The following is a 26,607-nucleotide window of genomic DNA, read 5'->3' as shown; positions in this document are numbered from 1 at the left end:
GTCGAGAACCAGCGTGGACAACCAAAAGGTTGATTCAATATTTTAGTTTTACTCAAAGGCGAAACCAAAAGGTCTTCTTTGAGAGAACACTCGAAGACGAGGGCTGGCGACTCCTTTAGAGTCCGGAAAACGAGATCAAGAATGATGTACCTGTACTAATTTCGCTCATTATATAGAAACTAGGCTAATGGTTCCTAATTAACATTTTGAACATTTATTATGATCCCTCCAGGTTAACTTAAAGCTAGTGACGTCACTTTATGGGGTTTTCTACTTGCGCTTTTGATGGGTTTTTGTTGGTGCAGGTCTGGTGGTGAAAGTTTGGTGTTAGCGATTCCGGATGTATATTTCCTCGAAGTAATCGGTGCTCTGGCTTTCCTGACAGCTTATAGCGCGACAACGTCAGCGATGATAATGGCGCCGGAGCTAGTAATGGCGTTAAAAATGGCAATGACGCTAGAATTTGTAATGGTGTCTCCGATGACAATGGCGTCGTTCGATTAAAGGTTTAATAATTGTCCTTCGCTGTGAACTTAACTCCGGATTGATCATCGTTCCTCACTCGAGACATTGTGAACCTGCGAAGCGAAACTCCGAACGAAGTTCGAAGCCCCAAAATAAAAGGCCCGTTGGGGACCTGCCCAACAGATAATTAGCATAGAGCGCATGTAACTCCTAACCTACACCAAATTTACACCCATATCGAAATGTTGTATATGTCTTCCGTATTTCTTATCTTTTATCACTATACAATATATATAACGTTTTTTATTGTAATAATTATAACATTTTCAATCCTTGACTTACTAACCGTACTAATACAATTTTCGTAATTTAATCACTTCTAAATCTCAAACGTTTACTTTCCTTGCGTTATCTACAAAAATGGCACTCTGCCAATTAAGATAAAATCCGGTAGTATCAAGATAAATGTCACCGTTATTTCGATACTATCAGCTCTGACAATTATGTTATCAAATATTGGCAGCCCTTTTCCTGGCTGCAACCGCCATAGGTGACATATGCCGTAACGCAATGTTCAGTTCAGTAATCTGGGAACTCGAGCATGTGAGTCTTCGCTACATTTGCATTGTGGCGGAGTCAACAATTAATCAATGTAACATAGGGTTACATGCTTTAGCCAATGTCTCTTCTCCATGTTTAAGCAGCTTCCCTAGCAATTGGTCATTATCCGCAGCTTTATATTCCTCCAGCCATCTTCAAGAGTCGCAGCGTCAAACTGCTTCTCTGGTAGCACTAGCTTAAATTGGGAGCGGGTCATATCCCCGAAAGTCATTTCGCCACTTGTACTAAAACGATGTGGCGTAGCCGCATTAGTATTTTTTCATTTTCACTTAATAAACGGAAAATACCACCTACATTTGCCTGGTAGACACACCTATGCAATTGTTTTGATGCTTACTAGCTAGTAGTCAACAAATTTTCATGGGAACTACTTTCTGAGGCTCATTAATCAATCTTTATTCAAAAGTACAACAATCAATCATTATTCAAGAAGTACAATGGTAAGTTAACAAAACGGGCGTTAACGCTGTCATCTTTCGTTTGTCTTTAATTTAAATCAATTCTAATTACGATTTCAAGACGATTTCAGGATTCGGCGAAATTACCCTTTCGGCGAAATGGCATTCGGCGAAATGGCATTCGGCGAAATGGCATTCGGCGAAATGGCATTCGGCGAAATTGCATTCGGCGAAATGGCATTCGGCGAAATAACCCTTTCGGCACATATTTTCCACATTCAGTTTCAATTAAATTAAATGAAGTTTTACTGCACTGACGACAAATATCGATATTGTTTTATCTTTTATTCGCAGCTGTCTACCTACCCAAGCTATGGCCAATACGCGCCATAGATCCGAGAAGGATCCAAAAGATGCTAAGCATCTGAAGCCAAGTGATGTACAGGTAAACGACCGTTTGCTGACGCTGATCTGCCAATTGATGTCGAAGAAGAACTGCAGAAGAAGGAATAAATGCCGCCTTTCTGCCTGAAGCGCTTCCCACCGACTCTACGTTCGGATTTCAACACGCTGATCAGCAAAGGACTAGAGACAAGAATCCGTTTATGTACTAAAGGCTACAAAATAACTGTTCCGGCTTTGAACCACTACAAAGCAGTGGAATGTTACCTGAAGCAGACAAAAGCGGAATACTTCACATAGGATATTGCCGAAGGTTGTACTTCGAGGACTACCCGACATGATGGAAGCCGAACTAAAGCAGGCACTGTCGGAGGCCTGTGATGGTGTTTAAAATGAAACGACACAACACGGACAAAAAGTATCGAGATCAAATGTACCTGGTTCATCTGGAGAAGAGCTCCATCACTATGAGTCAACTGAAAACGATAAAATCGTTATTCCATATAATTATCGAATGGCAAAAGTATGAACCGGTACATCGGGATGTCACACAGTGCACGAACTGTTTGAACTACGGCCAGTACAACATACTCGGATCAACCAACGCGACTTTCCAGATCGGGAGTTCATTCCATTTTGGATATCTTCAACGAGCTCTGTTCCGAACACTTTCCAATAGTATTGACATTGGGATCTTCACCAGAAACAGTGCCTATTAAACCTCAGAGGAACTATTATCGAACCGACTGGGTCCAATTTCAACAAATCGCCGACCATCTTATTAATATCGATTTGCCACTTGATTCCCCGATGGAAATCGATGCGACCCTATCTTCCTTCCAGCATTCAATCACAGTCACTCGTGATATGACGGTTCCAGTACAACATATGCCGAGTTCCTCTCTTCAAATTGACAGTGTCACCAAGAAACTCATCCGACTTCGAAATATCTACCGGAGACAGTATCAACGAACTGGCATCCTAGATAAGAAGACCTCTAATAACAACTTAACTAGGATAATCCAGGAAAGGATAACTGAATTTCACAACAGGAACTTCCAACAAAAGCTTCGAGAAATTTTCCCACATTCAAAGCCCTTCTGGTCCTTAACGAAGGTGCTTAAGAAAAAACCGGAGCCTATTCCTTCTCTGATGTCACCCCAGGACACACCTTTAATCACATCAGTAGAGAAGGCAAATGCGCTAGGCCAGCAGTTTGTGTGTTCTCACAATTTAGGACTCAACATTGTTAGTCCACATGAAAGAGCCGTTGCTGATAGCGTAGCTGAGGTTGACCAATCAGACAGCTTGGTTCCTGAGGAAAGTAGAGTCACTGCGAATGAGCCGATGGCAATTGTAAAAAAATCCAAAAATATGAAGGCCGTCGGTTTCGACAACATATTCAACATTGAGCTGAAACATTTGAGTATTCGCTCATTTGTTTTCTTCGCTAAAATTTTAACAGGTGCTGTGAGCTTGGCTACTTCCCTTAAATGTGGAAGTTAGTTAAAATTATCCCTGTTTTGAAACCGGGGAAAGATCCTATCGGTCCATCAGCTTACTCTCTGCTCTATCCAAGCTGTTTGAAAAGTCAATACAAAGGCGAATTCTTTCTTTCGCAGATGAACAGGATATATTACTAAAAGAACAGTTTGGGTTCCGGAAAGGAAGATCCACCATCCACCAATTCACAAGAGTTAACAACGTCATCCAGTAAAACAAATCAGTGTCCAGAACGGCTGCCATGGCAATATTGGATATTATAAAGGCATTCGATAATGTGTGCCACGGTGGCCTGGTGTTTAAACTGCATCGGTATAATTTTCCGATCTATCCTATTAAAATTATCAAAAATTATCTTGCAGATAGAGCATTCCAGGTTTCTCTGAATAATGCACTTTCAGAAAGATTTACTATTTCTACTGGTGTACCCCAAGGAAGTATCCTAGGTCCCATCCTATACAACAGTTTTACATCAGACATCCCACTTCTTCCGGTTCGTGGTGTTCTGTCACAATTTGCTGATGATACTGCCATTCTTTACAAAGGTCGTGTCATTAATGCTCTGAAGAATAAACTACAGACAGGTCTGGACGCTCTAACTAAATATTTTACAAGCTGGAAAATTGTGATCAGTGCAGCAAAAGCTCAGGTCATCTTGTTTCCACATTCAAGATCTCCAAAACTTGTTCCATCAGACGAATGCCCAAAGCGATTCGGTGATGAGGTCATCCAGTGGTCCGATGAAGTTATCTATCTAGGACTCACCTTTGACAGACATCTGATATTCAGGTCACATGTTGACAATATCGTTCAAAAACACAGCCTACTCATTAGGTCTCTGTATCCACTGATTTGTAGAACATCTAAACTGTGCCTGAAGAATCAGATGGCTGTCTATAAACAAATCATCTACCCCGAAATTGAATACGCAGTCCCTGTTTGGCGGGACTGTGCACGAACGCACAAACTTAGGCGTCAGCGCAATCAAAGTAAGATCTCAAAGATGATTCTAAATCTACCCCCTTGGACAAGGACTGGTGAAGTGCATGAGATAGTCTCCCTGGATATACTAGAACAAAATTCGAACAATACTGCATGAAATTTGGAGAGAGGTGCTAAATCTCTGTAATACAAATAATTCAAAATTTGTACTTATTAGGTTAGGGATAGTTATAAGTAGGTAGATATTTTATTAATAATTAAAATAAATGTTATGATTAAATATTAGTATGTAAAATAAGAGTAACTAAAACAACTATTATTAATAACGAATCGTATGAACAACAAAGATGAAAGGCCAAAGGGTCAAAACACTTGTACTGTAAAATGTTGATGTAATACACAAAAATAAGATTAATAAACAGATATTTATGCAAAAAAAATGGTTTTTCGTTGTGTTGATCAGGTGATCTCCAGGTGGTTTTGTGATTATTTTTGCGGAGTAAGAAGGTGCATTCCGAGGAGGTTACAAAGTTCACGCATCGTTGGCCGTTATCATTTTATGTCGAGTGCGAGAGCCTGCAACCCGAACACAGTCCTGCTACCCAATCTCGCGCTGGCGCATCTTGCCCAACACTACAAACCACGCTGGATTGCCACAGCTCTGATAGAAGGTAGCTCGATGCCCGCTATTCCACACCTTCTGGCCCGCAATTTCCACACCTTCTCAAACCATAAGTCATGGATTACTTCTTTGCCTAATATCGTTTGACACGCGGTTCCGGTGTACAGTCATTTATTTATACTTACACTACTGCACTTCTACAGCATTTATCGCCTCGTAATGCTATAACACTAAAGTCAGATTAACAACTATCTGATTCTTTGTTTATATCAGCAATCAATGCATCACATTCACATGATTGTAGTTTCATTAGTATATGTATAAACAGTTATAAAAATAAATTATTTACAATAAATGTTGCCCTGATGATGATTTAAAATAGCCTTAAGACTCATTTCACATCCCTAATGAAAAACGTTTAAAAAAGAAATATTTTATACAAAACGTTTCACACTGTTGCATTTATGCATACTATGTGTAGTGAATATAATTACGATCCACAATATCTTAAAAGTAATGGCATCTACATTCACCTGGTAATGAGATGAATGTGATGAATTCAACTCAACCATGGATGTTTTCAATGCAGTTGATCTAAAAGTATTCTGATGTAAATGCTATAACAGATGAAAAACGTTTTGGTCATTAGTTTATAATCGTAGAGTCATAATTTAAAAAGATCAGCATCACTTTTCGCCTCGTCCACCGGAAGGATAAAACGCATCCATTTCAATACGAAATGGATGCAATTTATTTAAAAGTATTCTGATGTACATACTTTAACAGATGAAAAGTGTTTTGGTCATTAGTTTCAAATCGTTGAGACATAATTTAAAAAGATCGACATCACTATACGCCTTATTCACCGGAATGACAAAACGCATCCATTTCAATATAAAAACATATATCATATTAACGATGGGTGAACTGAAAGCTATTCACTTGGTCCTTCGCACTAGTTATGTTCGGCGAAGGCAATGGTTACATTTCGCATCTCGCGCTTTATAAGGAAATCTCTAATGAAAAGAGTTCTTACGTATTTTTCTGAGGGAAGCAACGTGGGAAAATATTTCCTTCCGCAATGAAAGAGCTGTAAAAAAGGATACTGGAAATAGATGACATAGAAACTAAATTGATTAAAGAAGGATTTGATCGATTTTCAATCCAATCTTGCTTTTGTCAAATGGAAATTAAAGGCCATTTATATCCCTAACGATCCCCTACAAATAGGAAAGGATTAAATTGGACGTTGACTACAATGTGAGCAACGCTCTATACAAGTCTCTCACCAACATTTAATAACATGACTTATGTTAATTGTTCTAGAAAAACAATATACAAATTGCTCTCATCTTAATGTACATGAAAAAAACTACAAGAGAAATGAAGCTTCCATGAAGCCATCGCATTCAAAATCACTTGCAGCTGTAATTACATCTACAGAAGGCAGACTGCAAAACTGATAGAAAGACAAGAAAAACTACTATTACAAAAAGCAGAAAACTGAGATGGTTAGCAAAACGGCTTACGCTTTCATATGATTTTCGCATCACGCCTCTCTAGTGGAGTTTTTATTGTTTTAATTATTATACATCAGCGAGAAAGTTTCACTTGTCGCGTTTGCTTCCAAATGCACTATTCACTGAGGAAAGGCTGTAGCGCAACAAAGTCTAAAAGTACAACGTGGTAGAACAATAAGCAGGATCAAGTTTTACCACGCTTTCTTGTAAACTCGGATAAAGCGCGGAATAATTTACGTTCATTTTCTGTTCCCTTAGTCAAATGACGAAAAATTTCATTCGCCATGCACAATCCTTTAGTATGTTTGTTTAATCATTCATCTTAACCACCAGAACATTCACTTATCATTACTCATTGTCGGAATTTCGACCATGTTAAATAACAGAAGAATAAATTTTGTTTGGATTTGAATTTTGTAGTTTTTGATATGAAATCAAAAGATCAAATATGATTGTTTGATCTCATATAGAAAGGATCTGCAACCACTGTAAAAATCGACTTGCAGAACGAAACTTGGAGAGCCAAGTGACTCAACCGATTCGACGAAGTTCGTCAAGACCGAAAAATATCTGTAGCATGGTGGAATTGATTTTTACAAATTTAAATCTGCAAACACTTGTGCTGAAAAAATTAAAATAATGTTTCAGATTTCCCATAATGAGTCTATAATTCCTGAAAAAAATTTTCTTCGGATCCAACTTTCCATCCCGGAATTACATGTTGCATGTTTCAATTGTCAATTGTGTATTTTTATAGGCAACAATACGAGGGTTATTACTTATGTATTTACCCTAAAAATGAAAACAGTAATATATTTGATCGGAAATGATTTTATAATTTTATTATTTAAAAACATTCCCCTAGGTCAAAACACTTTTGCATACGTTTGAACCAATTTTCATAAAATTGTATCCACGCTTCTCTAGATACCCCCAAAACATGTTTTTTTAACGCTTCAACAGTTTCTTCAGGAATATTGAATCGCTCTCCACGCAGTTTATTCTTCACGGAAGGGATTATGTGCCAAGTCAGGACTATACGGTGGGTTGCCCATCAATTCGACGTTTTGGATGCCTGCGTGAGTTCTCAAAAAACGTTTAGATGTTCATGTGAACGGCCGTTAGTAGTGAATAGTGCAGGAACGAAAATTGTTTCAGCGAGAATTTTTTGTAGCATGAGCCAGTCAATAAAAATAAGACGAAAACGATCTTGAATCCAACAACATCGTCACTGAGAAGCATAATTACAAAATGAAACTCTGCTTCCAAAAGTTCTTGGTCCGATAAGCCCACGAAACACAAAAAAATGCGAATATGTAGTTTACACCACCTTTAAATGTAGCCACCCTTCCACTGCAACGAATGTTTTGGATCAGCTTCGGGCTAACTTTATCTATTAACAACGCTATAGCGTTTTAATGGTTACCGAAAATACTGATGAGCATCTCTTGCAAGTCATAAAAAAGCTCATTTGAGTGGAGTTTTGAATACCATTTGAATGTCCATGCCTACGTTTCACTGTCTGTGAATAGACGATAGAAGGTCATGCACAAGTCACATTTCTAAAAACCAGGGAATCCCCTTTCTCCCATATCACAATTAGTCACAAATTATGAAACCCCACAACGGTTACATTTTTTTTAAATTCTCCTGATGCAATGGTATCTTTTCTATAATTGTGTATGGAATTACAACACAAAACATATTGTAAATCTTGACAGATAAAATCTTTTTGATTTTAATTTGCTATATCCAGCTCATACATTCATATCTGAAATCATTTGTTTATTTCCTTTTGTCGTGAAGCGAAATTTTGCTTGTTTTGTTTTATTTGTTTTTTTTTTGTGTCATTTCGCCGAATTCTTCAATTGTCTTAATATCGTAATTGGGACTGATTTAAAATGAAAAACAAATGAAAGCTGATACCAGGTAGCCGAGGGAAAAAATGGACCCGGGGGGATTTCAATACGGGGCCCCTTCGTTTAGTTCGTTTGACTTTATCTTCGGGGATTAAACAAGCAAAAAAAAGGTCACGTGGACATGGTATGATTTATCTACACAAAATAAAAACATTACCTACATGAAGCCAACTAAAATGTCAGCACTTGCACTTTTCAGTGACTCGGCGAAAAACGCCTTGGTCGTATAATTCGACTACAGAAACAAGGAAGCATCAAGTTTCAAATTGTTATGTCATCGAAAACAGAACACAAAACAAAACAGCCTGTGTAACTTCCCTCTTCCACACGTCCCTCATGCCCCACCGTCGACCACAATCGATACCGGTCAGCACGACCTAGAATGACAGTAACTCAGCAATACACACAAACTAATTCAAACCGACACTCACGAGAATAACCCAACATACTATCGCCCTCTCCTCTCCATATCGCACACCTGCTCACGCTCTTCAAGAAGTCCACTATTCAACTCTCAAACGACTTTACTTTCCCTCTTACCCACAAAATATACAATGGCCGACACGAACCAACGAGTCCCATTGGTTAAACCCGATGTACATTGCGCGTTCTAACTCCTCCTTCCGGATCTACTCAGAGATCCTGACTGTTAGAATTAATTAGCTAGGCTAGGAGAGGATTGACTATACAAGTGAACGAATCTCTGATAATAAATCAATTTTTGGTGAATTACCGACTAAAAAGAATGTTTTAAAATGTTTACATAACAATTAAGATTCAAATATTTCAAAAAAGGTATTGTAGATTTTTGTTTCATTTTTTGAAATATTATAGCTGAGACCCAAAGTATAACTCTGTCAAATTTTAACAATGGAATAATAATATTTGAAAAAGTTACGTAATTTCAAAATAATGAAAAGTGCTGAAAATATGGAAAAAAAATCTTTTATTTTATTTTCAACAAAATTTCATGAAAGAACGCAAATTTTCCAATAAAAAAATGTTGATCAAATTTCGCCGTTCACGAGATACAGCGGTTTGAAAAAAATTTCGAACAATTGTTATTTTTGTATAGATTTTTGGATGGTTTTTCGAGTTTATTAAAAAAATAAGCAACTTTTTAAACCGAAAGAATTTTTCAAAATTTTGACCAAAATAGGAAACAAACACTTCCTTCTATTTTTGAACGTTTATGAACTATATTGCATCTGTAAGTTGTGACCTATTGTTCAAACTAATGATGAGTAATGGTACATCCACACACATTGTGAGTCCCTGAACCTATAAATAATTTGCAGTTCTTAGGCCAGAGTTGAACAAAGGATTAAAATTCAATTTGTATTCTAGTGTTCAATTCCTTAAATCGGTTCTCCACACTTAAATTTTATTGCTGAGTCTTGGCAAAAAATGCCGGGATTTCCACAGCTGAGTGCTCGGATAGCGGCAGAATGTATAATTACTGAGAATCTCGGCAATCCTAAATTTGTTAATTGTCAATTATTGTCGAGCTTGTCAGCATCAATTTTGCTGTTAGCTCGGCAAAGCGATCACGATTGAATCATGAATAGCTGAGTCATCAGTAATTGAACATACAAAGGATTTGTCTTTATTATTGAATGAAATAAATATCACAGAAGTTATATCCAGTTTGAATTTTTTTACGGTTTTCGTTTCACCGAGAGTGACAGTTTGTGCAAATCGGTCAAACCAACGCTGAGAAAAGTTAGTGCAATCCATTTTGGAAAATATGACCGCTATTTCCGGTACTTCCGGAACCGGAGACCAGGAACCAGGAAAACCGGAATCCGGTTTGTTTAGTTGCCTACTGAAAATGGCTATCGATTTGTGTAGTTTTGAGACCAGTTTAGATTTTTTTACGGCTTTTGTTTTGCGGTTTATGTGACGATGTACAATATTGAACCCACTTTACCCTATAACTTCGGAACCGGAAGTCGGATCCGGATGAAGTTCAGGAATTCTGTATGATACCGAAAGACCTTTCATTTGAATCTGAGTCTATCAAAATCGGTCAAACCATCGCTGAGAAAAGTGAGTGAGATCCATTTTGGAATATATGACCACTATTTCCGGTACTTCCGGAACCGGATACCGGGAACCAGGATAGCCGAAATCGATTTATTTAGTTACCTACTGATAACGGCTATCGATTTGTGCAGTTTTGAGAACAGTTTAGAATGTTTTTACGGTTTTTGTTACGCTGGTTTAAGCGACGGTGTACAATATTGAACACACTTTACCCTATAACTCCGGAACCGGAAATCAGATCCGGATGAAATTCCGCATGGATCCGTAAGACCTCTCATTTGAATCTAAGTATGTGAAAATTAGTCAAACCATCGCTGAGAAGAATGAGTGAGATCCATTTTGGAATATATGACCACTATTTCCGGTACTTCCGAAACCGGAGACTGGGAACCAGGACAGCCGGAATCGGATTGTTTAGTTGCCTACTGTTAATGGCTATCGATTTATGTAGTTTTGAGACAAGTTTAGAAATTTTTTTACGGTTTTTGTTTCGCCGGTTTAAGTGACGGTGTACAATATTAAAGATTATTAAGAGAGAGAGAGAGAGAGAGAGAGAGAGAGAGTAACTCTGTTGTTGCTTGTATTATTTCCTGTCTCTGAACATCCATACAAGGTGTTGTCGAATTTATATGGAATATGTGAAAATCTAAAAGTCAATAGTGTTATTCAAGCTGAAAATCTAACATGGGTCTGCAGCGAACCCATCCGCGAGTGTTAATATTATTTTATTTTTTCAGTAGTCGTGTTTCATCTCGCGTTGTTGACAGCAATGCGAATAGAAAAAGAAGATACTGGTGAGATCGTTCCTTAGGGATATTGTTTACCATATTGTTTACCAAACTCTAGAAACAACGAGTATCGGACTAACATTCCTTCCTTATCGTCAGTAGCACAGCCTTTGGTCGTAGCCGGCGTCGTTATTGATCATTTAATGAAAAGTTAGGAGTGAGTGGGTATGTACAGTGAAAATGATTTGCTTCTCCCAAGCTTCATTTTCATGGATCATTGTACATTTCCACTCATTCGGTCAATCACGAAGTGCAACAACGGGCGATCTACTTTAGCTCAGCTCAGCTCAGATGGCTGAATCGATTTCCTCAAACTCAAATTAAATGTGTTGCGGTCCCATACAAAATTTTTGAATTTTGTTAAGATCTCACTTCCGGGTCCGGAGTTATGGGGTAAAAAGTGTATTAAAATTTTAAATTTGTGTACTAACGTTTCTCGGCTAAACCAATTTTCACAAAAAAAATTCAAATGAAAGGACTTACGATCCCATGTAAAAATTCTGTTTTTCATCTTCATTTGACTTCCGGTTCCGGAATTACAAGTGTAAACATTCCAATTTCAACTTACTTCTCAGAGACGGCGTTACAAAATAATTTGTATCGAAATCAGTCATATTGGAATTCGTTGATTTTCCAAGAATAGCTTAAAAAGCTTTTCCAAAGTGTGTCCGAATGTAATCCTTGTAGCCAGCATAAGGTTTATTTGCTAAAAAAAATTCATATCATCGCATTGTACCTCCGAATTTTCCAGTCGTTTTCATCCTGAAAAGTTTTTCTAAGGTCCGTATGTGTTTGGTTTTGACAAACTTTTGAAAATTTTCCTAAAACCACCCGCGCGCATGGTACTTGGACGATGGCCTTAAACACACTTTACCCTATTAAATGTGGCAACCATGCACAGGCTTCCCAGCAGTACTGCTTTTCAATGACATCCGCCACGAGATAGCATGAACTGTCGGAGCGCAAAGTCGAAAGCCCAGTCTACAATATGTGTGAAGCATACGCCGAACTGTAATGGCAACAGCGCTCGCATGCCTAAATGAATGCTGTCACTGAGACAGTTTGTACTCGCCAGATTGATGAGAGTATTCTATCCGGAGAGTAGTCAAACCGAACGGGCTGTTTGTATCCTGTTTCTTTCTGTTCGCTCATTCGCATAAAATGTTACGGAGACAGCCTTTGAAAATCGAAGACATCCTTTGATTTTAAGGGCATTACTGTTACGAAGGGCTGTCGCAAGCCGGCTGTCTCATCAATGTCTCTTGAAGCAATGAACCGGCTGTTTCTGGAGACGAGCCGTGGGTCATAGTGCGCTCGCACTATTTCGGCTGCCTCAATGAAATGGTACTAGTACATACGATTGCGTTGTTGGGATTACCTTTGCAGGAAACTTTAGTAACGTTTCATTACAATACCATTGTGAAATAAAGAAATTGTTTTAGATTTATATATACTGTCGGCGAAGGCAATGAATTTTAATAACTAACGAATATTAAAAGATAAACACTGAGTTTTGTGTAACGGCTCATATGTATATATGAATTTCTAAAGTATTGATCCTTACTGCTTCCTTCTTATTCCTAAAGAAACAGATACACTTCCATTCATTAACAATACTCCGAAAATGTCTTATGCACCCTTATTCTGAATAATGACGTTTGATTTTTGGATCGAATCGTAGCTACTTTTCACAACTAATTAATTATGTAGTGTATTTAACGTTACTCCACCAATAGTCGGCACACTTTGGTACCCGTGCCTCACCGATTTCGTTGAAACTATAGAATATGATACTCTGAACCCAAATAAGATGTTTGGTGCACTTTGAATAGTTTTCGACCATAAAATTGAATGGGCAACTTTTATGTTTATATGTGAACATGTGCTTTCAGATTTTCGCTAAAAGTGTTTTAAAAAGAAAAATATAATGAAACCATTATTTTTCCCAAAAGCATCAAATTTTTTGGTTTACCCCAAACTTTGTTACAAATTTAGTATTCTCAATTGTTCTTTTCCACATAGGAATCAATCAACTAATAGCTTAAATTTATTTAAAATAGCTTAAATTTAGTTGTTCATTTAACATTCACATAGGTTTTGCCAGCAGTTGAAGGAATGAGAATATAAAAAACGTTGAGTTCTTAATTTGTTACTACCTTTGAGAACAGATCTTCAATAAACCTCTTTTGTTTTCATAAATATCACAAAACTAGAAAAATAAGTTTATAAGTTTTTTTATGGAATTCAGTGCCTATTAATATAGCTTCATTGCGGCTTAAATTGACTTTCCCTTTGCTCTCATTGCAAGTTTCTAAGTACTCCCCGGACCTTGTAATTGAGCTCTTTTTCGTTGAGGTGGTAGATCTTTTAGTACCATCTACACAAATACAGGGTCCGCAACCATGAAGTTGATTGGGGGAGCTCGCAGATAAAAAGTAGTTCAACAGATGGTTGTTTATGTGAAGAAAAGTTAAGAAGAAATTTTCATCGCAAATCATTTAATCATCGCAAATCATTTAATTAAAAGCCTTCCATTTAGTTTCATCCATATTCGACTTCTTGTTTCGAAATTAAGGGATGATCAGTACCAAAACTGGGAATTTAAAAATTTAATTTTTGAATTTTAAATAAATGAAAGACAAATTCGTGTCATATACAGCTCTTAAATTCTGTTTCTCCTAGGATAACTAAAACAATGAGTTTCTTAGGGTCGGAAATGACTGCTACAATATTATTATTATTATTATCATTATTATTATTATTATTATTATTATTATTATTATTATTATTATTATTATTATTATTATTATTATTATTATTATTATTATTATTATTATTATTATTATTATTATTATTATTATTATTATTATTATTATTATTATTATTATTATTTTCATTATATCTTTTATTTATTCCCGGTTTCAAACTTAATTGTTCACCGGGGATTTACACCTACATTTTTCAGAACATAATTTCTTTTTAGAAAGAAAACTGTTAAATATGTGCAAAGAACTCGGCTCTCAGAAAGTTTGACTATTTAGTTACAATATTTATAGTTCCAAACGTTTGATTTTTTTTAAATGCAGACACAAGCTACTAAGGCAATTAGATTTTAGAAAATTTTCGACATTATTAGACTTTTAACTGCGGAAGTCGGATCCGAATTAAATTCAATAGTTCGCTTTGCTATTCACGAATAACTTTCCTTTTCCGTGAGGGCGTGAGAGTCGACTCAAACAGAAAACGAAAAATGTGTACGAGAATTGTAGCGAGCGCATATAAACTGGATGTGCTGTTTGAAATTTCAATGCACCGCATCTTCTTCTGCGTGCGGCTCGTGATTGCAACATCTACATTTCCAAAATTGGATTGAGCGTAAAAGCACATAAAGGAAATGATTGAGATACTTCTAGAAGTTTACATGAAATTGTCCTTTTAACTGTAGATATAAATTTGGGCCTCAGTTACTTTTATAGCAAGTTTTGTGGTAAACAACGACATTAAGTTAAAGATTTCAAAATATACTGACACAAGCTTCTACTTGATGAAAGATACGCTTTAACCGAGTTTTAAATTTTACAATGTAAAGTGACAGTTTCAACGTGTGTAAAAGTCGCGAACTTCTGGTAGCTATGACCAAAATAATGTAATAGTTAATATGCTGTTTCTGGAAATAAGATAATTCTGTGCATAACAGGAAGAAAATGATTCAGCAGATTATCAGCACAACCCTATATCATATAAGTAACCGTACTATATCCGATTTTTTTTTGGAATATATTCCAGGGTAATAGAAACACCATACTATTCATATATAGAAGAGAACTTGATATGTATGGAAAGCTTGAGACCACATTACTCAAGAAAGACATTATTACATAACTTGGGGAATTAAAACTTTTTTTCTAAATAAAACAAAATAAACATTCGAATCTGTTACGGGCAACCATGCTGCATTCCACGCTTGGAAACATATTTTTTTGAAGAACCGGAATTTTTCATTCAGTTTTTGCATTCAAAGCTTTGTTGTACGGTACCTGAAAATAAGATGTTTCTGGATGATTTTTGCCTTGCAAATTCCGACTCCAAATTTTTCACTCAAGGTTTTTATTCGATTGGTGGTTCAACGTATAACGAACTTAACGAGCCAGGTTTTGTATGTTTCATTCCTGACTTGAAAGAATTCTTAGTGTCCGTAGTATTGCAGCACTGGCCATGCAAAAATCCCGTAGACTTACAAGTCGACTGCAAAGCTAACGCTAACGAGTATCGAATACGGAATCTTTGATTTGAACATATCTTTCGCTACGAACATTTATTTACCGTTAACATATAAATCTAAAATCTGATTCAATTGGCTTTTACACTCTTATATAAGGAACGATTGCGCCTTTACTATCCTGAAGGAAGAGATAAAGAGGATGAAAATAATGCTCCACGCACATCAGTACGCGCATACACTATGAATGTTACAGCCCACAAACCGACCGCAAACTGCCTGAAAGGAGCACGCCGAACTGACTCAGCTATTAAAAAACATTGCTCTTTAATTAATCGATCTATCAATTCATAGAAGATCGACCAAAATATAAAAATTAACTTTCATTAAAACCAAAGTCCGTTCTTCAATCCGTTTCGTATTAGGAGTTTCGTATATTATTAATTATCAATTATATTGTTATCAATGCCCTACCAACGGTGATTGCTATGCGCAATGATCAACCGCTGCGCAAAGCAATCACCAAAGGCAAAACTAAAACCCACATGCTTGCCTCGAATCTTCATAGCAAACCAAGAGCAACAAATTTGAACCGCACCGGTTACTGTCGCAGACCTGGTCAAGGGAGAGTAATATTTTGCTCTCGACAGAAACAACGCAGTGACTGATACCCGAAGCTTACTGTCGCAACAGCGAGAACTTCATGCTTCTTCGGCTGTCGTGGACCATGACAAAATGTCTTACGATGGAATGAACTGTCGAACGAAGTGAATGACGGCAACGTTGGCTGTACAGAACTATTTGTCTAAGGGCTGTCGTGATGAAACCTATCACAAGGCTGTCATGGAAAGAGTAGCATGACATCCTCAATAATAATGTCGCGCGGCGGTACATTTGGGAAGCCTGACCATGCACGCTATACGAAATTGAACAAAGCACACTGCGAACGAATCAAAGCCGGTAATGTTTTTTCTTCCGTACCGACGCGTATCAGTTTTGCATCGTCATTTTGGATGACGATTTGAATATTTTGACACTCATCGCCATATAATTTCTGAACCGGAAGTCGAATCTGGATGAAATTCCACCGTATCTTCTAAAATAGTAAAAGCTTAATTTCGAATCATAATTTCTGAAAATCGTTTAACCGTTGCTGAGAAATCGAAGTGAGTTCTGTTTTGGAGCTTCTCTTCACTATTATCGGTGCATTCGAAAGTGGAAATCGGAGACTAGTAGTCCCAAAGTAGGTTTATATATTCACTAACTAACAAGAACTGTCAACTAGATGAATTTGGCAGTAGGTTTTATAAAAATGTGCACCTCATTTCACCGTCGCTTGTGAAAAAATACTCATGAAATTGAACATTTTCAACAATCGCATTGTAATACCGGAACCGGAAGTCGGATCTGGACCAACTTTTCGGGGACTTTTTAAAAATATTCTAGACCTTTTATTATCTTGGTTTGTGCAAATCGATTAAAAAGTTTCCGAGAAAATTAAGCACGTATTTTCTCATAGATTTGCACGTATTATCTTGTTTTTCCGGAACCGGAAATCGGATCAAAATGAAATTCAGGAACTTTGTATGGGGCCATAAGACTTTTCATATGAATCAAAGTTTGTGAAAATCGGTTCACCCATCTCTGAGAAACGTGAGTGACTTTTTTTATTCAATAATATAAATTTTAAGTCACATTGCTTAGCTCTAAGATGCCGAGGGGACCTACGTGAGTGACTATATTTTTCCTATTTTTGGTGCATATCACTCCATAACCGTAGTCGGATCTGGATGAAACTCAATAGCAGTCTATGGGACCATATGACCTTTCATTTGAATTTGAGTTTGTGACAATCATTTCAGCCATATCTGAGAAAATTGAGTGCCATTATTTGTCACACACTCAAAAACACACACAGATATTTTGTGATCTCGACGAATTAAGTCGAATGGTATATAAAATTCGGTCCCCCGGTCCTCGGTTGTAAAGTCGGTTTTCACAGCGACTGCATAGCCTTTCTATATGAGAAAAGTAAAACACATTGAGTGACAATAAAACATACGATTCCACGATTTTACAGTTACTATAGTGCATCGAATATCGTAATAAAAAACGAGCTTCGGAACATATCGACACAGTACGAATAATTGCTCCGTGTTTGAACAAACTATTATCCGTACTCAGCCTATCCCACAGTCTCCGCTGCCGCCCTACAGCGAAAAACAGATATGTATTTAAGTAGCGAAATGCTACAATTATGTACGCCATAACTAGTGGTCACAAGTTCGCACTCGTTTTAGACTAAAGCGATTTTCTGCCATCCGCACCCGACTCTCGTTCTGGTATTCGGGGAAAACGCTCCAGGGTTTCTCAATGGCTTTTATCCAATTACTAACGCATCCACTGGTCTTCATGACTGGAAATGTGTGGCTTTGGGGAGGTATTTTACCCTCCCGCTCCGTTTGTTGGCTAGGTAAACATTTGTTCCTGCTGTAACGGCGTTGGTGAATTATATGGGTATTGTTGTTGGGGGATTTTGTTTTGCTCAGCTTTGTGCCTAAATCAGACTTCAAACCGACCTTTCCGTCGCATTTGACAATGTTCTAATTGATGTTTATAAAACTGGACTAGGTTTATGAATTCTGATCGTTAAATAGAATAACTTTGTGATGTTTTGAGAGTGGTTCTGCCGACTAACGTTCCTGCTAGCAAATATTTGGTAGTTGATATCATAATTAGTCAGTTAGCGCAATAACGTCAGCCATTCCATTTTGCTTTTAGGAACTGAAGGAGTAAGTGATTTATCAGAGTTTATTAACCTTCTATCTCGATTGTTCACTAACTAAGCCTAGCGTACATTTCGAGAAATGAGAATCTTAACGCTTATAACAATCTTGGAAAAGTTGTAGTTCAAAAACATTACCATGCAGAATATCGTTAAAGGCACCACCTCCCTTAAAATTTAAATGAAGGAACCATGAACCCACAAAAATTTCAGAAACTGGAATAAATATTGCCAATTTAGCAAAAATTTAAATATATTTTTGAAGCTTGTAGCTTTGAAGCGAAAATTGTTCTTGAATTCTTTCAAAGAGTTTTGTTCGGTTATGAATTAAAATCAGCTGTGGTTTCTGCCCAGAGGAATTAAGTGTGACAGATTGGCAAAGATTTTGTCGATCTATGTCGTCAATAAGAAACGCATACGAAATGCTCACGAAAAACGAGACTCATTTGGTACCGGTTGAAGGATGGAGCGAGCTAGTGTCGAGTCTAGTTGAAACAGTTGGGGCGAAAAATATAACGTTTTCATATCTAATCACTCGAAAGTACTAAAGAGGACATTGTCGTGGTGAGCGATGAGAAAGGGCACAGCTTTGTGCTATTTCGTGTAATGACCTGGTTCAGATAGACTTTGTTCCAACTCGACCCGCTTGTTTAAGAGTGCCAAGTACGAATGCAAACATTACGCATGTGACCAATTTCAGAGTTCAATATCTCTCATGTTTGTGGAGGAACCAAGGATTTTCTAGAAATATTTTCTTACCATCTTATTGGATAGATTGTTTCAAAATGAACGATAAAACCCTTGAGGGTACCTTTTTCCGTGTCGAAAACTTGAGTTATCACGAGTTTCGAAATGCCATTCTCAGTATTCTAATTCTGAAATTTGATAATTCTATAATCCCCATAATTTATCTTTTATATACATTTTACAATTTTGGAGTTCTAATAAATCGAATTGACCCACCTGTCTTTTTTACATTTGAAAAGATTTATTTTTAGAACGGTGTAAACTTTGTGACAGATTAATTAGTTCCAGTGTTCTGTCGAGTTGTTATGCTTCGAAAAACAAACTGCTTCGAATTGAACAGAAAGAACTGTAGTCGATAAGAAATCAAACTCCATTTCCCTGTTTACAATATCTAAGGAAAACTTGAAATTACCTCACTTCAACACTGCTTGAAAAAGGGTAATTCGAACAACTAAGCAGATGGATGAGAAATATAATTGTAGGAGGTTGGCACGAATGTGTAATGTCCGCATGGTACTTTTCATTTTATATTTTTTGCATTGAAATTCTGTTTATCAGTTTTTTCCAATTATCCTGTGCACTTATGAATCGACTTTGACGTCTGTTGAATCTGTAAATCGCCTAGTAATGTTCCAGTGCAAATACCGGATAAAAATATAAAACTACTAAAAGATCCATGTTCATTTCAGATTTACTCTGAAAACCTGGTTTAAGTAAAGTGTACTCACGCAATATTCCCTCCAAGAAGATTCTATTATCGATAAATATTTTCTGAATGCTTTCCATAAGTGGATTAGGAAGAAGGAAGATGTAACAAAAATCTAAACATTATTATCCCGGTAGCGTGTTCGAAATTCAAAAGTCGGTTACCGTTTGTCAGCTTGTTATAATCGCGGTTTTTGGAGTAAACCTTTTTTTTTAATCTAAGATAAGGTCTGTATATGTCCTGCTCCGAATAAGAGCTTTTTGGTGCGAGGATGTGTGTATACAAAAAAGAAAGATGCACAAGATTGATTAAAAAATTTACAGATTAACAACAAATACCGCACAATTCGTGCTCGCATCTCATTCGACACAGTAGGAAATTGATTACGGTCGAGACGACAGAAACAAAGATAGTACAGCGTAGTGAACAATAGAGTGTACGAAATAGGCAAATACGATTTTACGAGAATTTGTATTGATTTGAAGAATTGCAAAGTTAGACCAGTAGCAAATGAAATTGAAATCTAACTTAAAGAACGAATGCATCTAGACGCTAATAATGTAACTGAGATTCAATTCAACAAGGCGTCTAACTGTGTGTATATTATGTTTAAATGTGAAAGAGATGCAACTGCATTCGCTTCAGTTAACAACGAGGTGCATAACGTTGACTGTGACAATATTAAATATAAAATCCCTGTGTACATGGTGGACAATTCCATAGAAGTACACGTGCATGACCTTCTCCCGCAGGCCTGTGAATTTCTTTCCATCGAAAGGGAAGTATGGTGAAATTTTTTCATCAGTATCCGGAATGGCGTGCGAGTGTTACGTATGCAACTACGTAAGACATTTCCATCTTACATCATTTATTGGCAAGGTGGGATACATCTGTGTAAAATGCTGATTACCTATGAGAATCAGCTGGTTACATGTTAGTTTTGTGAACAACCTGCACACTACAAACCTTGCACTGACTCAGCGAAAAGGACATTCCAGCATCAAACCAGCAATGAACTGCAATCAATATACAACAAAACGCCGAGGCCAAGACAGCGGTTGACAAGGAAAACGAAAAAACGGAAACCACCCACAACACCGACGAAGCGACAATGGATAACATGAGCCCAGGACAAAGTGTCCTCGGTAGATGGAAATGGAAGCTTCTCTCCCCCAAGGAAAAGGCTGGCAACGAGATCCAACAGTAAAAAATTATTTTCTATCTAACAAAACTATGGCTCAATCGGCCACGTACAGCTTGTACGCGAGTAGGCCCGAATAAGAATTTTATAAAAAAACACAAATCCGCGCAATTTTCATATAGTTATCAAACGGAAGATGATACTTTAGTTGGCAATGGCTGTTCTAATTAACCACATTAAATTGGTTGAAGAGTAAATAATGATGGGATCAGAATTTTTATTTACACGGAGCTTGCTCAACTTACTTAATCATTCATCACATCCCCATTCATATTTTTTCGCTCGCTGTCGTCGTGAAACGGAAATCCCCGATAATAATATCAACGGGCAAAACCAGTTTCCATTAGCCAAATGATGACTACCGACCCTTCTGAACAAAACTAGTATCCATCAGCCAGCAGACTGATGGCAGGATGAAGCAAAATAAGTGCACTTGGGCGAAAGCGACACTCGAGAGGAATCAAGCATCACAAAAAAGTGGGATGAAGAACAACTCAAAAGGTAAACCATCCTCTTTCAGCAAATAATTGAAGATTCGCAATGCTGATGCATCTTGCCCCCTGAAGGGATCATCCCACAGTATCCTTTTTTTTAATGATTAAACTTAAGAATTTCACTTTTTACCTATTTTTCAAGCACTTTCTGAAATTACCTCTGTTCAATACGATAAGTATTTCTAGTCTGGGTCATTCGGGAAGGAGAAATTTTCATAATCGTTATATGTTCAAGTGAGGTAATGCCAAGTTTTTATTAGGAATAGTGATCAGAGAAGTAGAGTTTGATTTCTTTTTAAGTAAATTTATTTGTGTTCCATTCGAAACAGTTCCCTTTTCGAAGCATAACCACTCGACAGAACACTGGAACTGATTAATCTGCCACAAAGTTTACAACGCTCTAAAAATGGTTGCGGCAGGAAAGAACAAATACTTTTGTTTTCGAATCACGCGAATCCTATATTTATTCGTGTGTACTCGACAAGAAGTGGTACAAATGAAAAAACCGTCTACATTGACATTCTATCAGCGATGTAAAAAGAGCAATAATGGAAAATTATGGCTGTTTTTTGGACAGTTTTGTAATTGAATCAAGTGCGCTTATCTTTGGGATGCACGTAGATGCAATTTGCCGCTAAGTAGTATAAAATAGGCATGCTCAAATTTTACGACAGCCCCCATGAACTTCAAAGCAATAAACACTATTCACGAGAAAAATCCGTTCCTTGAAATGCTCGTTTTTCTTAAAATAATCCCTCCATGTATGTTATGGTTTAGTTGTTAAAAGATTTAAGTATGAGGAAACCCGAATAACCCTTCAACATAATTGCCCTAAAGATTGTCTTAACTGCAAACTTTTATGTTATATAAAAACGTGAAAATCAAAGAATCCAAGTTTTTTCAATAAATTCGTTCCCAATCACGATGTCCTTAATAACTTTAAGCTTCTCGGTTTCTCCAGAGTAAATCCTAACGAAATCCCCTTGATTTAGCAAACTTTTTCTACGGAACACTACTAACCGTGTATCATACCGTAAGTGACAATCCATGAAAAGGTCAGATAGGAGGAATCTGAGTCGAGCTCCCGGCAATCACAAACAGGGGAAAAGAAAAGTGAGTGGATTTAACGAGCAAATGGAAAAGTGCATGAAAAGTTGAAACTGAACTTTTCATGTTGTTCCTTTCAATTGTAGTTATTTAGTTCTACTGTCTCTGCTGTGTAGAGGACCTGAGAAGAAGATGCAACATTCCTCTGTCAGCTGCAAAACTGTGGCCAATCCTGTATAAACTCAACACCGAGCAACAGCAGCCAGAACGAAAAAATACGTAGACATTTTGGCAACATCCTGTAAATTAGACAGCTAGCGCAATAAATTTTATCATAGGCACGCTTCCATGCACTGGCGAACTGTACCAGTGGGAAAAGATTCGTAGCAAGGGAAAACAATCAAGGAATAACATACCGATGTTTCTGGATATGGTTGCTTCATTTCACTAACATCCACATAGACAGTGCCGTAGACACAACGGCACAGAGTTTGGTGGGTTCCATTATTGCGCAAATTAGTCTAACTGCGGTTTCCAAAATTTTGGTTTTCGTCCATACACAAGAAACACATGGATACGGGATTCCAGATTGATTTGATATATTACCACTGCGTCAACATATCGGAAGTGAACATATGTGATAGACGTGAGTACAGCGTAATTTCAAATATGCTATTAAGGTGTCCTTTTTTATACAGAAATAATGGAAACAATGATTATAAAACCAAAAGTTACTTTGCCTTGAATTTCAAACCAGATTTCCTACATTTATATAGGAACGAGCAGATAAAGCAATAGCGGTATAGCGAATAACATGAGCGGTACTTGATGTGGTACACATCTTTGTTTCCAATATAGGGGTGCAAATTAGAGATTCAAAAAAGTATGCATATATTAGGTCTATGTTATTTATGATTTTGAACCCTTACAGCTCGCTCACGTTTGTGTAAACTAGTAATTTTATCACTTTTTGATTGCTAAAAGAACAACGCGTTTTGTCGGTTACGTCACTTATACCATTATATCTCCAGAACCAGAAGTCACAATCTTTTGATCTTCGAACTTGATCAATGACCCAACAGAAGCTTTTGAACGAGCCTTAGCTTGTTGAAATCGGCTCTGCCATCTCTGAGCAAAATAAGCCCAAGTTTGTTAAAATCGGTTCAGCCATCTTTGAAAAAATTGAGCGGAAAACACAACGCGTTTTGTCGGTTACGTCCCTTATACCATCATATCCCCGAAACCAGAAGGCACAGCCATTTAATCTTCAATCTAAATCAAGAGCTCAATAGTAGCTTTCAAACGATCTTAAGTTTGTTAAATTGGTTCTCCCATTTCTGACAAAATTGAGCTTGTTGAAATTTGTAAAATTATAGCACTCATTTCTGTTCTCATTGATACACGCCAAAATAAGACCATTCAACTTTAATTTACTTGATTATAAAGTACAGAAACCTTTTTTAATCCACCTAGTGGTGTAATGATTTCTTTCTCATATTACTTATATTATACATCACTATAAGATTCTATTAAGATTTTTTTTTTCAAACTTGAATAAAATCAAAAACTTTTTCGATTTTGTGTGACAGTTGGAAAGTTTTGATACTCATTGCCCTAGAATTTCAGAACCGGAAGTTGAATCTGGATGAAATTACACAGTATCTTTTAAAACCCAGCATACATACATACATACATACATACATACATACATACATACATACATACACACATACATACATACATACATACATACATACATACATACATACATACATACATACATACATACATACATACATACATACATACATACATACATACATACATACATACATACATACATACATACATACATACATACATACATTCATACAAACATACATACATACATACATACATACATACATGCATACATACATGTATACATACATACATACATACATATATACATACATACATACATACACATATATACACACATAAACTTGCTCTGTTCGTCGGTCTGAGTCTAATGGTATATGACATTCGGCCTTTCGGGCCTAAGTTCAAAAGTTGGGTTTCACAGTGATTGTTTAGCCTTTCTATTTGAGAAAGGCAAAAAACATGTTGACGTCATGAGTCCGTTTATAGTATAATCAATAAAATTTTATGTAAAATTTTTTTTATTTGGAAATTGCTTTGATTGATAAATATATTACTAGAGAACATAACTGCCACATTTTGAAATCGTACTTCGAATACTATCGGAGATATGGTTCTTTTAGTTTACTTTTAGTTTAGTTGCAATTTCTTTGAAACTCCGCTACATGGCATTTTCTCGAAATCACTCTTTCGTGCGATAAAAAGAAAACTACAGAACCAACAGACACGAATCTGTCAGTTGCTGAACAGACAACTACATAAACCTCTGATATGCATAAAACTTGTTTGATTATTTTAATAAAAACTATAAAGAAACGCCTTCTTGTACATATGTGAAAGTTTTCATAGAGGTTTTAACCATAAGGTCATTCGCCTCTCGGACAAGAAAAATCTGCTCTAAAAGTAGTGTATGTTCGACGGATATGCAAATCATTCGTGTAAAATTCTGTCATTTTACAAATTACGTTTTTATGATTTCAGTCATATGCGGATTTACGTCATAGGTAAATTTCATAACTTTTTGCTGTAGTATTTGAGAAAAACCCCCAGATCTATTTGTTATATTATTTTGATGTTTTAAAATTTATTTATAATGAAGTTTAAGGAATTCAGCAGCTATAATTATTTTTCTTAAATTATTGAACATTTTATTCTTGAAAAATCAAACTGGACATGAGAACTATTTTTACGTTTCAGGTAAATTACAAATATTATGTATTTAAGGTTGAACCAACATACCATCCCTGGCTTTGACAACTTCTTCTGGTGATCTAGCAACAGTTTATGCTCAACCTATTTTCCGCACTTCCATTGAGATTGAAACGAACCTTAATCACGTCTTTGATATTCCAGAATCTGTACTTTTTTTTAAACTGTCTCACAATTTACCATCACTACTCAGTGTTACGATACACAAACGCCTATGGACGTGGCTCACAATTTTTTTCTTTTCAGGAAAGATTTTCCTATCTCATTCTCTTTCCATTAAAAGAAATGCCCTCGGAAACTGCATTAGAATTCCAATAAACAAATGCTTTTGATTCTAACAGCTACTTCCTCTCTATGGTTGCTTGGTTGCTTCCATCAACTGGTGCATCCAATCCAGGCTATTATTAATTACAAACCAACAGGAATGTAATCAAAGCTAACAACGTACCACGTGTTATAACAAAGAGAATCGATCGATGTCACTTGCAATTTGACCCGAGGGTGGTGGTATCCGAAAAAAATTGAACGATTTCAAAACCGGAACAAACCGTTAAACTTTTTGTTTGATTATTTGAGGTTTTCTGTGGATCTTCGCACATAATTTAATTTTTTTCAAACATAATATTGGATACACTATGCTGCATATATGCGATGCACTGTTAATGTCGAATACAATCTAACTATTTAACTGGAGGAACTGTTTATTACCATATTTTAATTTGTTAGCAACAATTATGTCACATGTTTCACGTTTAATAGTACATGGCATATCCAGCAGGTCCGCCACTTTTCCAATTGAGAGCACTTGGTATAAAGTACGTTTTCGGTGGTCAATATGTGTTGACTTTTCCTGATCAAAATAAAAAGCTGCAAATCGAGAAATAGCAAGCAGATCAGAATTTGCGACTAACACCGGCGACAGTCAACAAACGACTGAATCCTCTTGATTCAGATTGGCGTTGAACCGCAGGGACTCTGCAAAACGATTACCCATACAACGTCTTTTCAAAACATTTCCTTGCTCTAGTCTACAGCTCTCGAACCAAACGGGAGAATAAAGAGATTGCTTGAGAGGATTTTCACCAATTATTAGTTTCCCGCGCTTTTCCGGCTCTCAATCAAGTGTGTCTTCCGCTCAGCTCTCATGGCTATGAGCAATCAGCTGTTTTTTGTTGTTGCGATGTTTTACTTACACTTCCCCACCCACTCATTGCATACCGGTTGGTATCTACTGCTTTTGCTAACAGAAGAAAAAATACTGTGCTTTTCTGTTCCTGCCCTGGAACAGTGCAGCAAATATGAAATTCAGCCATGCTTCCTCCCGAGCACGTA

At 36.8% G+C, this 26,607-nt stretch overlaps 1 protein-coding gene across 2 annotated transcripts in view; it reads right to left on the bottom strand.

The window, feature by feature from the left end:
- The window catches only part of LOC131437820 (trace amine-associated receptor 1), a 149,846-nt gene extending 123,627 nt beyond the window's left edge, over positions 1 to 26,219 (bottom strand). For both annotated transcript variants that reach the window (XM_058607423.1, XM_058607422.1), the window contains exon 1: positions 25,306 to 26,219. The gene's annotated coding sequence lies outside the window, so the exon portion shown is untranslated. The remainder of the gene's footprint in view (positions 1 to 25,305) is intronic.
- Between the last annotated feature and the right edge of the window lie 388 nt (positions 26,220 to 26,607).

Source organism: Malaya genurostris, chromosome 3 (genome assembly GCF_030247185.1).
Source record: "Malaya genurostris strain Urasoe2022 chromosome 3, Malgen_1.1, whole genome shotgun sequence".
Taxonomy (NCBI): Eukaryota; Metazoa; Arthropoda; class Insecta; order Diptera; family Culicidae; genus Malaya; species Malaya genurostris.
This window is presented reverse-complemented; position numbering and strand designations above follow the sequence as displayed.